Source organism: Schistocerca piceifrons, chromosome 7, assembly GCF_021461385.2.
Source record: "Schistocerca piceifrons isolate TAMUIC-IGC-003096 chromosome 7, iqSchPice1.1, whole genome shotgun sequence".
NCBI classification, from domain to species: Eukaryota; Metazoa; Arthropoda; class Insecta; order Orthoptera; family Acrididae; genus Schistocerca; species Schistocerca piceifrons.
The window spans coordinates 299522516-299535235 of record NC_060144.1 but is presented as its reverse complement, the minus strand read 5'-3'; positions in this window follow the sequence as shown (position 1 = coordinate 299535235).

Genomic DNA, 12720 nt, shown 5'->3' with positions numbered 1-12720 from the left:
GCCTCTGTGATTGGTATAAATTTTGCAGTTGATTTTAAACGAGCCTCCTCCATGAGCTAGTGTGTTGGAACTTAAAACAGCTCAGAGTAGGATCATAAAGCAGTATTAACTCGCTTTCTTGTCAGGTGTGTGCGGAGGGTACTTTGTTTAGTACTGATTTCCCTATGAGCTAGAGACTTGAAACTTTCAATACTGCACAAAACTGGATGGCAATACAATATAACTTGAGCAGTGATTTACCACCAGAAGGAGGCTCCTGCTCATACAGCATTTTGGTCTGAAGATGACCACAGGAGTGGTCGAAACCAGTTACCAGAATAAATAAATTTGTGATCAAGACTGATTTTAATATTTACTATTAGTAACAACATTGATCACTGTCTGCCCCCACGATGTATTCAAAAGCGACTCCTGTTTCTTCTTCTATCACATCAGATACATCCTCCCCCTCATAGAGGGTTTCAATGAATTCTTTCTACCTATCCGCTCTCTCTCCTCTGCATTAACAGTGGAGTAATACGCATCGTGACTAATAGGCATCGTAATTTGTTCCTATTAAAATCACTGAATGAATAGCTGAACAAGCTCCCTCGTCCAAAGTTAATTTAGGCATATACAGAAACATAAATTTTCCTTTTTGTATTATTGAGTATTTTTATATTATTAACTATCTAGATTATTTTTCTACGCTCTTCTGTTGTTAGAACCGTGTTGTGATCCTTGGGAAGTTATGTATAGTATTTTTAAAACAGCTGTGGCGTGTTCATGCTGTAGAAGGAAAGTCACGCCATGATAAATTTTATGTTGAGCAGTGAAAAAAATTGCTATATAGATCAACATACTATACTGCTACGGTGGTGTAATGGCTAACAAATCTGCATAGTAAGCAGGAGCTCTGGGTTCAAGTCCCGGCCGTGGCACGAATGTTAATTCGTCTCTTCAGCTTTATCATTGTCGTAAAAATTGATATGTTGGCACATTGTACCTACATTATGCGTAGAGGGTACACAAGTGTAATTATCGTTCTTGCGTTGCAGCCGCGCGGTTAGAGGCGCCATGTCACGGATTGCTTGTTGTTAGCATAAGTTCAAATGGCTCTGAGCACTATGGGACTTAACTTCTAAGGTCATCAGACCCCTAGAACTCAGAACTACTTAAACCTAACTAACCTAAGGACATCACATACATGCATGCCCGAGGCAGGATTCGAACCTGCGAACGCAGCGGTCACGTGGTTCCAGACTGTAGCGCCTAGAATCGCTTGGCCACCCCGGCCGGCTCTTGGCATAAGTTGGTTAAAGTAGTGTGTAAGTCTAGGGACCAATGACCTCAGCAGTTCGGTCTCTTAGGAATTCACGCACATTTGAACATTTCTTGCGAAGCAGTCGTTTATTGGGATTATTATTTTACGTTAGCTGTAGCAGATCTGAAGATGAGTAACAGCTGAATCGGTTACCGTAATAAGGAACATTTTCCGATCAAAGACTGAAAATAATTACAGTAAAAGTCCTACTAAGATCACAGGCTTTCAGTGAAACATTATGTCTGTCTTGGAACAAAATTCTCTCATTCCCCTCTTGTTCGTCCAGACTGCTAATTACAAACACATACTGTAACGTTACGCGTATGTAGGCGAATTATTCGGCCATCTAAAATTGGTAGGAGGTAAGGTAAATTTGTTTGTGCGCATGGACACCAACCGACGGCCGAGGGCGCACCGCGGCTGGTCAGCAAAGCGACCGGCACGGTGCTGTTCACGTACAGAGGCGATCAGCACGGCTGGAAATCGGTAAAAGACAGAACAGGGAATTTGTACGGCCGTTACTCGTTTATCCGAAGAACAGACATTGCTCCAGAAATAGGGGGGAGGGGTATAAGAAAGTCTGAAATTTGGTTTATTACAGAACTTCTAAGAGCTGTAAGAAATTATAGTTAAATAACAGGCCATATCCGAATACATCTGCGATCTCAGAAAAATGGGGTGCATCCAATGAAACAATAACATTTTCAATAACTTAAAAACTACAGAAGTTAATGTCTTACAGTGGCTAAATATTTACACAATGAACCTTAGAATAATCAACGTCTAGGCGCGCAGTCCGGAACCGTGCGACTGCTACGGTCGCAGGTTCGAATCCTGCCTCGGGCATGGATGTGTGTGATGTCCTTAGGTTAGTTAGGTTTAAGTAGTTTTAAGTTCTAGGGGACTGATGACCACAGCAGTTGAGTCCCATAGTGCTCAGAGCCATAGCCAATAATCAACGTTTTCAACAAACGATACCTCAGATGAAAGCCCAGCACTACACCTCTGATCCCTGAAATCCAGACATCTGTATCTAATTCATATATTGATTCATTACGTATTTATATCTTTTTAATTTTCCAAATTTTTGACAGAACATCGTATCCTCCACAATAAGACAACAACTGAATGCAGCATGCTTACCTCATATCCTGCCATACTGGTATAGTTATTTAAGAATAGGTTACTATTTTTGCCAGTAACTTTATTTAAACGTAATTACAGCTGATATGAAAAGACCGATGTAATTTGAAAGTGGTCAGTCTCATGTGTTAACTTCCCACTACAGAAAAGAATGCCAAGAGGCGCTTTCATCAGGCAGACACAAGTAATATTTCAAACAATAATTAACCACAGTTTGTTGTCTCTTAACGTGTGTGCACTGCCGAAAGAAAGTTAGCTTTTTCTATTTATGAACGAACCTCCATTCACATTTATTGTAAATGGGCTGTGTGTGCCAGAATGTTTATGGCTCAAATGGTTCAAATGGCTCTGAGCACTATGGGACTCAACTGCTGTGGTCATAAGTCCCCTAGAACTTAGAACTACCTAAACCTAACGAACCTAAGGACATCACACACATCCATGCCCGAGGCAGGATTCGAACCTGCGACCGTAGCAGTCGCACGGTTCCGGACTGCGCGCCTAGAACCGCGAGACCACCGCGGCCGGCCCAGAATCTTTATAACATTTCTTTTATGTAAGTACTGTTTAGCACAGAAAGTAGTCAAGTTGAGTCAAAATCATGTCTGTAGAATAGAAGAACGATGTATGTTTGGTGGGGATGGACTTCAGCCAATGAGAGAGAATTGTGGAACGCTGTTGGGGTCACGTGCTGGCAGACATTTTTTGAGCGGTGCTCTCAAGGACTCTGTTCCATACACTTTTACTTCAGTTCTTGAAAAAGACAGACCTCTATATTGTGTAGTGAGATATTCGGTCATGTGGGCGATTTATTCTGGGCCGTGAACGGCCACTACGTAATTTAACTTTTGAAAGGAGTAACTTCCGAGGGATCAAGACGAGCTCAAGTGCAGAACTTTAATTTTTCCGCTTTCATTAGGTAACTGAGAACAGAGTATGAATTTCTCCTCGTTATCTCTTGTGTGTTAACGTATAAATCATCATGCTGAACTCTGAATTATTGTGAGCTGGCGAATATTTCGTGAATTGCGATGGCGAAATTGACTGAGTTTCTTGGGTGTCTTTAATGACCATTTGGCTTGTGGATTTTCGCAACGCACTTTATGCAACTTAATTGCATTTTATAAAGTTATCCTCCTGTCGGCATTATAATTGGTTATCATAGCACCCATTGCTGTTTGTTTAAGAATACTTTATCAGGTAAACATTATTCAACAGAATTCTCTAGTGTCGTGTGCATGAATTTCAGATATTACAATAGACCCGTTTCATTAATTATTCATTGATCTTTTATTTAAAACGACTGTTTATAAAAAAAAACTCTCGATTCTAGCCAATGCGTGTACTATTTGACTGAAGGATCACAGCTATAGGTTAATATTTGCAGCGAGTTAACTGCTGGGCGTCAAAACAGGTGTGGGGTTCGACCCTATGATATTGTCGATCTATTCTTTTCAAACAGAGCCGTGGATAGCCCAGTTATTTAAAGTGCGGGTTGTTTAGGGTAAAGTCGCAATTAGTTTGCTCGTATCAAATCAAATGCTGGTTAGAGGTGCAACTACTCAGCGGAATATCCACAACACTTACATACACACAAAAATGCGAGCGCGCGCACACGCACACGCACGCAAACACACACACACACACACACACACACACACACACACACACACACACACACACACACACACACACACAGAGAGAGAGAGAGAGAGAGAGAGAGAGAGAGAGAGAGAGAGAGATACGGCTGCTATTCCTAAATTCCTTTACCAAATAAGATGGAGTAAAGTTCCGTGTTCTGGCTCTAGCTCTGCCAATCGAGCGGGACGATCGTCGTATCATGCTCTATCTGGCGCATTGAGTCTGAATTGTTGTTGAGTTTCTTCAACTCTGAATCGCTACTAATCGGTCGAAAAGGTCTCAGTTGGCTCAAAATGGCTCTGAGCACTATGGGACTTAACATCTGTCATCAGTCCCCTAGACTTTGAACTACTTAAACCTAACTAACCTAAGGACATCACACACATCCATGCCCGAGGCAGGATTAGAACCTGCAACCGTAGAAGCACCGCGGTTCCATACTGAAGCGCCTAGAACCTCTCGGCCACAGCGGCCGGCTTCTCAGTTGGCCTCATCAGGCTGAGTGCACACCATACCAGACGTCCCGCCAAGAAAAAATCTCTAGCAGTACTTGGAATCGAATCCGAGTTCCCTGCATAGCTGTTAGTCGCGCTGACCACTCAGCTATGAGGATGGACTCACCAAAAAAGACAAAGTGAATATTCCAGTCTTCGAATTAAGTACAACTGCCAAGCTGAGTAACTTAGAAGTAGATATCCTCTATGTAGCGAAGCAGCTTAAGTCACTTAATAAAGGCAATCCGCTCCATACTGTATACCGACCAATTTATTTCTAAGTATGGCGCCATATTTAGCAGTCACATGCAATCACTCATTCGACGAGTACAATGGAAAGTGGCACAAGTCGCATCAACAGCCAGGAAATGAAATAGGAATAAGCCACTGAATTATAGACCCATGTCACTGACATGGATTGTACGAGAATTTTTAAACATATACTGCATTACAACATTCTGAATTACCTCAACAAAAAAAAAAAACGATCTATTGATACACAGACAGCAAATATCTTGATGTGAAACACCGAGTAGCTATTTATTCACACGAAGTAACGAATGCTGTGGAAAGGGGAGGTCATGTGTGTTTCCACATTAATAATTTCAAGATGGCTTTTTGACACTGTTCCTCATAAGCCACTTCTGAACAAATTGTATGCCTATGGAGTATCGTCTCAGTTGTGCTGCTAGATTCGTTATTTTCAGTCAGAAAGACCAGCGTTAGTACTAACTGACGTGAAATCATCGAGTAGAACAGGACTGATATGTGGCGTTCCCCAAGGAAATGTTGTAGGCTCTCTGGTATTCCTAATTATACAGGGTGTCCCTCCTACAGGTCGTCAGGTGCATTTTATCTTGTGTTTCCGCAGATATTTGCAATTTAGTTTTTGCAACGTGTAGTTTGACTCAACCCAAACAAACCCTGCTTATGACGTCTCATATAACCTCGTTGGAAAGCGTCGGTTTGTTTCCTATTACAGGCAAAACAATTTTTGAACCGTAATTTCACGTGCTCATTCGATAGAGCGGTCCCAAGAAAATTTTTGTGTGTGTGAATTCATAAGGGACAAAAGTGCTGAGGTCATCGGTCCCTAGACTTACACACTACTTAAACAAACTTATGATAAGAACAACAGATACTCCCATGCCCGAAGGACGACTCGAACGTCTGACGGGAGGCGAGAGCGATCCCAAATTAGTCTTTATCGATATGTGTTAATAAGTACAGTAAAACTCGAAGATTAAACAGTACTCCAGCGACTGAGCAGCGATTCTCCATGGCAGTATCATCAGCGCGGAAGGGGACAGTGCTATCGCTTCTGGAGTACTGGTTATTCTTCGTTTTTTACTGTCCCTATTAACACATATGGATAAAACGAATATCGCACTAGATTAATCTGGGACCACTCTGTTGAATGGGCGCGGAAAGCTCCCCTTTGTAAGGGGAAATAAACTGACGTTTTTTATGGACGCTTGGTGTCGCATCAAAGACGTAATGAGAGGGATTTCTTTGAGCTGACTCCAGCTATATACTGAAAAAAAAAACCAAATTGCAAATATATGACGAAACACCACATAAATTGAGCCTGAAGACTCTTAGAAGCGACACCCTGTATAAATGATTTAGAAGACAATTTGAGTAGTTCTCTTACATGTTTTGCAATGAGACTGTCGTTTACCGTCTAATGAAGTCATGAAAAGGTCAAAACCAAATGGGAAATGAGATATGGAGGACACTGTATGGCGCGAAAAATGACAATCGGCTCTAAATAATGGAACGTGAGTACTACAAGGAATCCGTTAATTAGGGATCACATGATACGTCACGCAAACCGAAAAGCTGCCAATACAGCTAAATATCTAGGGATTAACTCACAAAAAAATCTTACATTGGAACGATCACACATATTCTGTAAGAAAGGTGAACCAAAGACTACATTTTATTGACAAAATACTGAGGAGATGAAAAAGGTCTAGTAAAGGGAGAGCCTATACTAAGCTTGTCCTTCCTCTTCAGGAGTATTGCTGCTCACCATGGGACCCTTCCCAAATAGGACCGACCGAAGACACCGAAAAAAATTTAAAGAAGCGCAGCTCTGTTTGCATTATCGTGAAATAGGGAGAGAATATCACGGTCTTTATTCGCGAGTTGGGATGGCAGTCACAGAAACAAAGGGACCTTTCTTTGCTGCGAGAAATTTTAATCACCAACTATCTCCACCGAAATCGAAAATATTTTGTTGAAGCTCACCTAGAGCGAAATGACCATCGTAATAAAATAAAAGAAATCAGATCTCCCACGGAAAGATTCAAGTTCTCGTTCTTTCTGAACCCTGATTGAGAGTGGAACGGTAGAGAATATCCGAAAAAAGTGGTTCGATGGGCCCTCTGCCAGGCACGTAAATGTGAATTGCAGGGTAGTATGTAGATGCAAGTGGATGCTACCAAAACATTCCAGAAACTGAAAACAAACACAGTATTCAAAATATATGTTGCATATTGTCGAAACTTGAATACTGAACCTTGATTTAGAGATGATGTTTGAAGTATAATTATAGCTGAAGCAGTCCATGTTTCTACCTTGAGAGCAAAAGTGTCATCTGTAAACATTGCAGTACTTGTGCTGTGTATCATTACGAGAGTTATGTTGCTTCAGGATGGTTGAGACAACAATAACGTAGTTATATATAATAACTCTAATAGAGCACGGATGAGGCAGATGGACGTCTGAACGAGTGACGTTGTGACCCAAAGTGATGTCTATAGAATCTGGAACAAGTTTATAGCGACAGACTCAGTTGAGAATCGTCGTAAAAGCGGTCATTGCAGTAGAACAACAAATGTGCAGGACCGTTATCTGCGTGTAACTGGAAACAGAAACGCTGAACAGAATGCCATGCTTCTACAGCTGGAGTTCAAATGGTTCAAATGGCTCTGAGCACTTTGCGACTTAACTTCTGAGGTCATCAGTCGCCTATAACTTAGAACTAATTAAACCTAACTAACCTAAGGACATCACACAGATCCATGCCCGAGGCAGGATTCGAACCTGCGACCGTAGCGATCGCTCGGTTCCAGACTGTAGCGCCTAGAACCGCACGGCCACTCCGGCCGGCTGCTGGAGTTCCAAACAACTACAGAAGTGCAGGTGTCAACACAAGCAGTACGGAATAGGCTCCATGAGCAGGTAGTACGTGCCACAAGATCTCTCAAGGCTCCTCCTCTAATTCAGGTTTGGAGAGGGCCTCCTGTCAGATGGGCACGAAACCACTCTGTGTGCATTACGCAGCAAGAGAACAAAACGTTTTCTTTACCAGTCTTAGCTCTGACAATGCTGATATACGTATGAGAAGGAAAAGAGGACAATATCTGCAACCTAACTGTATCTCAGACCGTTACTTTTATCAAGGCAGATCATTCAAATTCAGGAGTGGAATCAAGTGTGGCGGCAGAACACCTCTTGGGCTGACACGTGGGAGTATTGCTGGTGTGAAGTAACGGGACGACATCGTTGCAAGCATTGTGGCTCAATTTGTTGAACATATTGGACAATGATTAAAGCTGATACACGACAAAGTGAAATGCTAAGGCTTATTTGGCAAGGGCATCGGTCCCATCGGGTTAGGGTAGGATTAGGAAGGAAGTCAGCCGTGCCTCTCTCAAAGGAACCATCCAGGCATTTGCCTGAAGTGGTTTATGGAAATCACGGAAAACCTAAATCAGGTTCGAACCGTCGTCCTCGCGAATGCGAGTCCAGTGTGCTAATCACTGCGCCACCTCGCTCTCGCTCGGTAAATGCTAATGCTCGATCTAAAAATACAGAGGGGGGGGGGGGGGCGTCACTGAGGTGAAATGGAAAGAAGACAAGGATTTATAGTCAGAGTAGTAAAGGATAACATCAACAGCAGCAGAAAATGATACAACAGAAGTAGGTTTCGTTATCAGTAGGAACGTGCGGCAGAGAGTAAGTTACTGTGAACAGTTCAGTGACAGGGTTCTCATCAGAATCGTCGGCAAACCAACACCGACAGCGAAAATTCAGGTATACATGCCGACTTCACAAGTCGAGGATGAAGAGATAGAGAAACTGTGTGAGGATATTGAGCGGGTAATTCAGTACATAAAGGGAGATGAAAATCTAATAGTCATGGGGAATGAAATGCGGTGGTAGGGGAAGGACGAGCAGTTACAAGAGAATATGGACTCGGTAGTAGGAATGAGGGAGGAGAAAGACTAATTCAATTCTGCAATAAATTTCAGTTATTAGTTGACAATACTCAGTTCAACAAGCACAAGACATGGAGGTATACTTGGAAAAGGCCGGGAAATTAATATTTCAGTACATCATGGTCAGGCAGATAGTCCTAAATCTGATGTTGGATTGTAAGGAGCACAAAGGAGCAGATATAGACTCAGAACACAATTCAGTAGTGATGAGGAATAGGGTGATGTTTAAGAGACTAATCAGGAAGAATCAATGCTCAAAAAGCTGGCTACGGAAAAACTAAGGAATGAAGAGAGAGTCGTGAAATTTTATGAGGCTATAGATTCTGCGACAAGGAATACCTCTCTAAGCAGTTCAGTTAAAGAGGAATGAATATCTCTAAAAAGGCAGTCACAGGAATTAGAGAGACATAGGCACAAAGAAGGTAACTGCGAAGAAACCATGTGTAACACAAGAAATACTTCAGTTGATCGGCGAAAACAGAAAGTACAAAAATTTTCAGTGAAATTCAGGAGTATACAAACAAAAGTCAATTAGGAATGAAATAAATAGGAAGTGCACGGGAGTTAAGGCGAAATGGCTGCATGAAAAATGTAAGGAAATGGAAAAAAACGAGTGATTGTCGGAAGGACTGACTCAGCACGTACAAAAATCAAAACAATCTTCGGTGAAGTTAAAAGCAAGGCTGGTCACATAAGGAGTGCAATAGACATTCGACCGTTAAGCTTAGAGGAGAGAGCGGATGGGTGGAAAGAGTACTTAAAGGTCTCCACGACTTGTCTGATGACGTGATAGAAGAAGAAACGTGAGTTGATGTATAAGAGATAGGGGATTCAGTATCAGAATCAGTATTTAAAAGAGCTTTGGAGGACTCAACATCAAGTAAGGCAGAAGGGATAGGTAACATTCCATCAGGATTTCTAAAATCATTGCTGGAGATGGCAACAAAACCACTATTCTCTTTATCGTGTAGAGTAAACGAGTCTGGCGATTTACCAACTGACTTTCTGAAAATATAATCCAGAAATTCCGAAGACTTCAAGAGCCGACAAGTGCGAGAATTGTCTCACAATCACCTTAACAGCTCATTCATCCAAGTTGCTGACAAGAACAATATACAGAAAAGTGGAAAAGAAAATTGAGGCTGTGTTACGTGATGATTGGCTTGGCTTTAGGAAAGATAAAGGCACCAAAGAAGCAGTTCTGACATTGCCGTTGATAGTGGAAGCAAGACTAAAGAAAAATCAAGACACGTTCATACGACCTGTCGACCCGGAAAAGGCGCTCGACTATGTCAAATGGTGCAAAATGTTCGAATTTATGAGCATTGTTGATGTGATCTATAGGGAAAGATGCATAAAATGGAAGTATGTACAAGTGCTAAAAGCGAACGATAAGAGTGGAAGAACAAGGACGAAGTGCTTGGCTGAAGGAGGTCTTAAGACAGGGATGTAGTCTTTCGCCCCAATTGTTAAATTTATACATTGAAGAAGGAATGACGAAAATAGAAAGAAGCTTCAAGAGTCAGACTGAAGTGCAAGGTGAAAGGTTATCAACGTTAACGTTTGCTGATGACATTGCTATTCACAGTGAAAGTGATCTTTTGAATGGAATGAACAATCTAATAAGTACAAAATATGGATTGAGAATAAATCGAAGAAAGACGAATAATGAGAAGTAGCTGAAATGAGAACAGTGAAAAACTTAGCATCAGGATTGGTGGTCACGAAGCAGATTAAGTTAAGGAATTCTTCTACCGAGGCGGCAAAATAACCCATGTCGGGCGTACGAAGGAGGACATACAAAGTAGAAGATCACTGGCAAAAAGGGTATTACTGGTCAAGAGAAGTCTATTAGTATGAAACATAGGCCTTAATTAGAGCAAGAAATGTCTGACAATGTACGTTTAGAGCGCGGCATTGTATGGCAGTGAAATATGAACTGTGAGAAAACCAGAAAAGAAGAGAATCGAAGCATTTGAGATGTGGTGCTGCAGAAGAATGTTGAAAATTGGGTGGGTTGATAAGGAAAGAAATGAGGGGGTTCTCTGGAAAATCAGCGAGGAATGTGTAGAGAGTAAAAATTGTACAGGAAAACAGAGACTGGCGTATATCCAGCAAATAATTGAGAACAGATTTACAATCTCTATTCTGATGTGAGGAGGAGTTCTTGAGGGCCGCTTCAAACCAGTCAGAAAAAAAAGATGCAACACAGGCCCCCTTCGTTACAGTCTTCCTGAAGGAGCATAGAATCATTCGGATGGAATGGCTTCCATACTCTCCAAACCTCAGCCGCATTGAGAATGCACGGGCCATTCTAAAGCGAGCCGTTTGCAATCATCCTGATCGATCATCGACCTCACAGGGCCTCATAGAGCCCGCTGTGGAGGAATAAGACAATACCCCACAATCTTACCTACACAATTTGCTAAGTAGTTTGCCCAGGCGCATTAAAAAGTATCTCCAGTTACGAGAAGGTCAATTGGTTCGTAATCAACGTGTTGTACGAGATGACAGTGAGAAGAAACTATTGTGGTTGCATTAGAAACTTTTGTAAGGTTTTGTTTTCGTTTGTTTGCTTTCTTTTTATCAAATGGAAATGGGTTTATCATCTTATGACTGTACCTGACAGAACAAAATCAGTTCTGTTTTCTTTGTTTCCTATTACGTCCAGTATCGGCAACAAAGCATTTTGCAGCATTTATTTTGACGGCTGTATAATGAAGATTCTAAAACTGGACAGAGACAAGCTAATCAAAAGAAACTGTTGAGTATTAAAAGCTAAAAATTGCTTTAGTCAAAGTTTCAGGAACTCAGTGTATGAACCTGCAAAAAGTCCATGACCTGCAAGTTCCTGCCAGACATTTAATAGTGTGTCGTTGAGAGTATAAAAGTTCGGAGCGCTGCGGAAAATCCCGGTCTGCGTCTTTAAGGAGACCTGGAAGCAAGAAACTTCATTTTCCCCGAGTCCACACTTTGGACGCTGTCGTTGCTACAGGCAGGCAAACTCTGCGGTCGAGAATAACAGAAGGGCGCCGCTGGAGGTCTTTGACGCTGTTTCCATTAGCCGCAGCCCCGAGCGCCCCGCCATACGCCACTGCTTTCCCCACTAACGACATAAATATGGAAATGCCGCGTATCAAAATATACTTAATGCTGGCCATGAATACGTTAGCTCGCCTGCGGGCGTCTGATGAAAGGGAGTCTCGCAAACGCGACTTATTCTTTCGGAACGCCATTTGTAATCTTAAGGCCGGAAATTCCTCGCGGTTCGAGATAAATATGGAGATCCCTTTACTTAACGACTTCCACCTGCCGGGACGGTGAGAGCAGAACGCGCAGGCGACAAAGCCAGAATGTGTGCGACACAAAGGGGTGGAGGGGGGGGGGGGGGGGGAGGACGTTGTCTGGCGGCGCTGTCTCGGAGCGAAAGCTACAACAGCATCACAGTGCCTACTAACTATGTGCGGCTGAATTGTGGGTGAGGAATTTAAATGTCACCGCAGCGTTGATCTATGCTATAGAAGGCTCTTTATGTGACTTTCAGTTGCGTCGCGCGTTCCTGAGATCCTCTTGTGTCCTTCAGCTATGCACCTGTCCGAGACCACTACATCTTATACAAAATTTATAGGAACTAACAACTCATAGGCTCCACCAAATACTCTCAACCAGTCCTGCCACCATTCTAATCGCCCACAATGCTTTTTATTGTCGTTTCAACGAAGCTATAAGACAACTGAATAACAACCTCTTCTTGGATAGGAAGAAAAGTAAAACGGGATTGCGATACATAGTAATTCTTTAGTACTGGGTGGTTATAATTAAAGTACAACTACTCTCGAAGGTCCACTGTGGGCTGTAAGTATCGTATTGCGGCGAAACTTGGTAGATATGCTAATGCCTTAATGCGGAA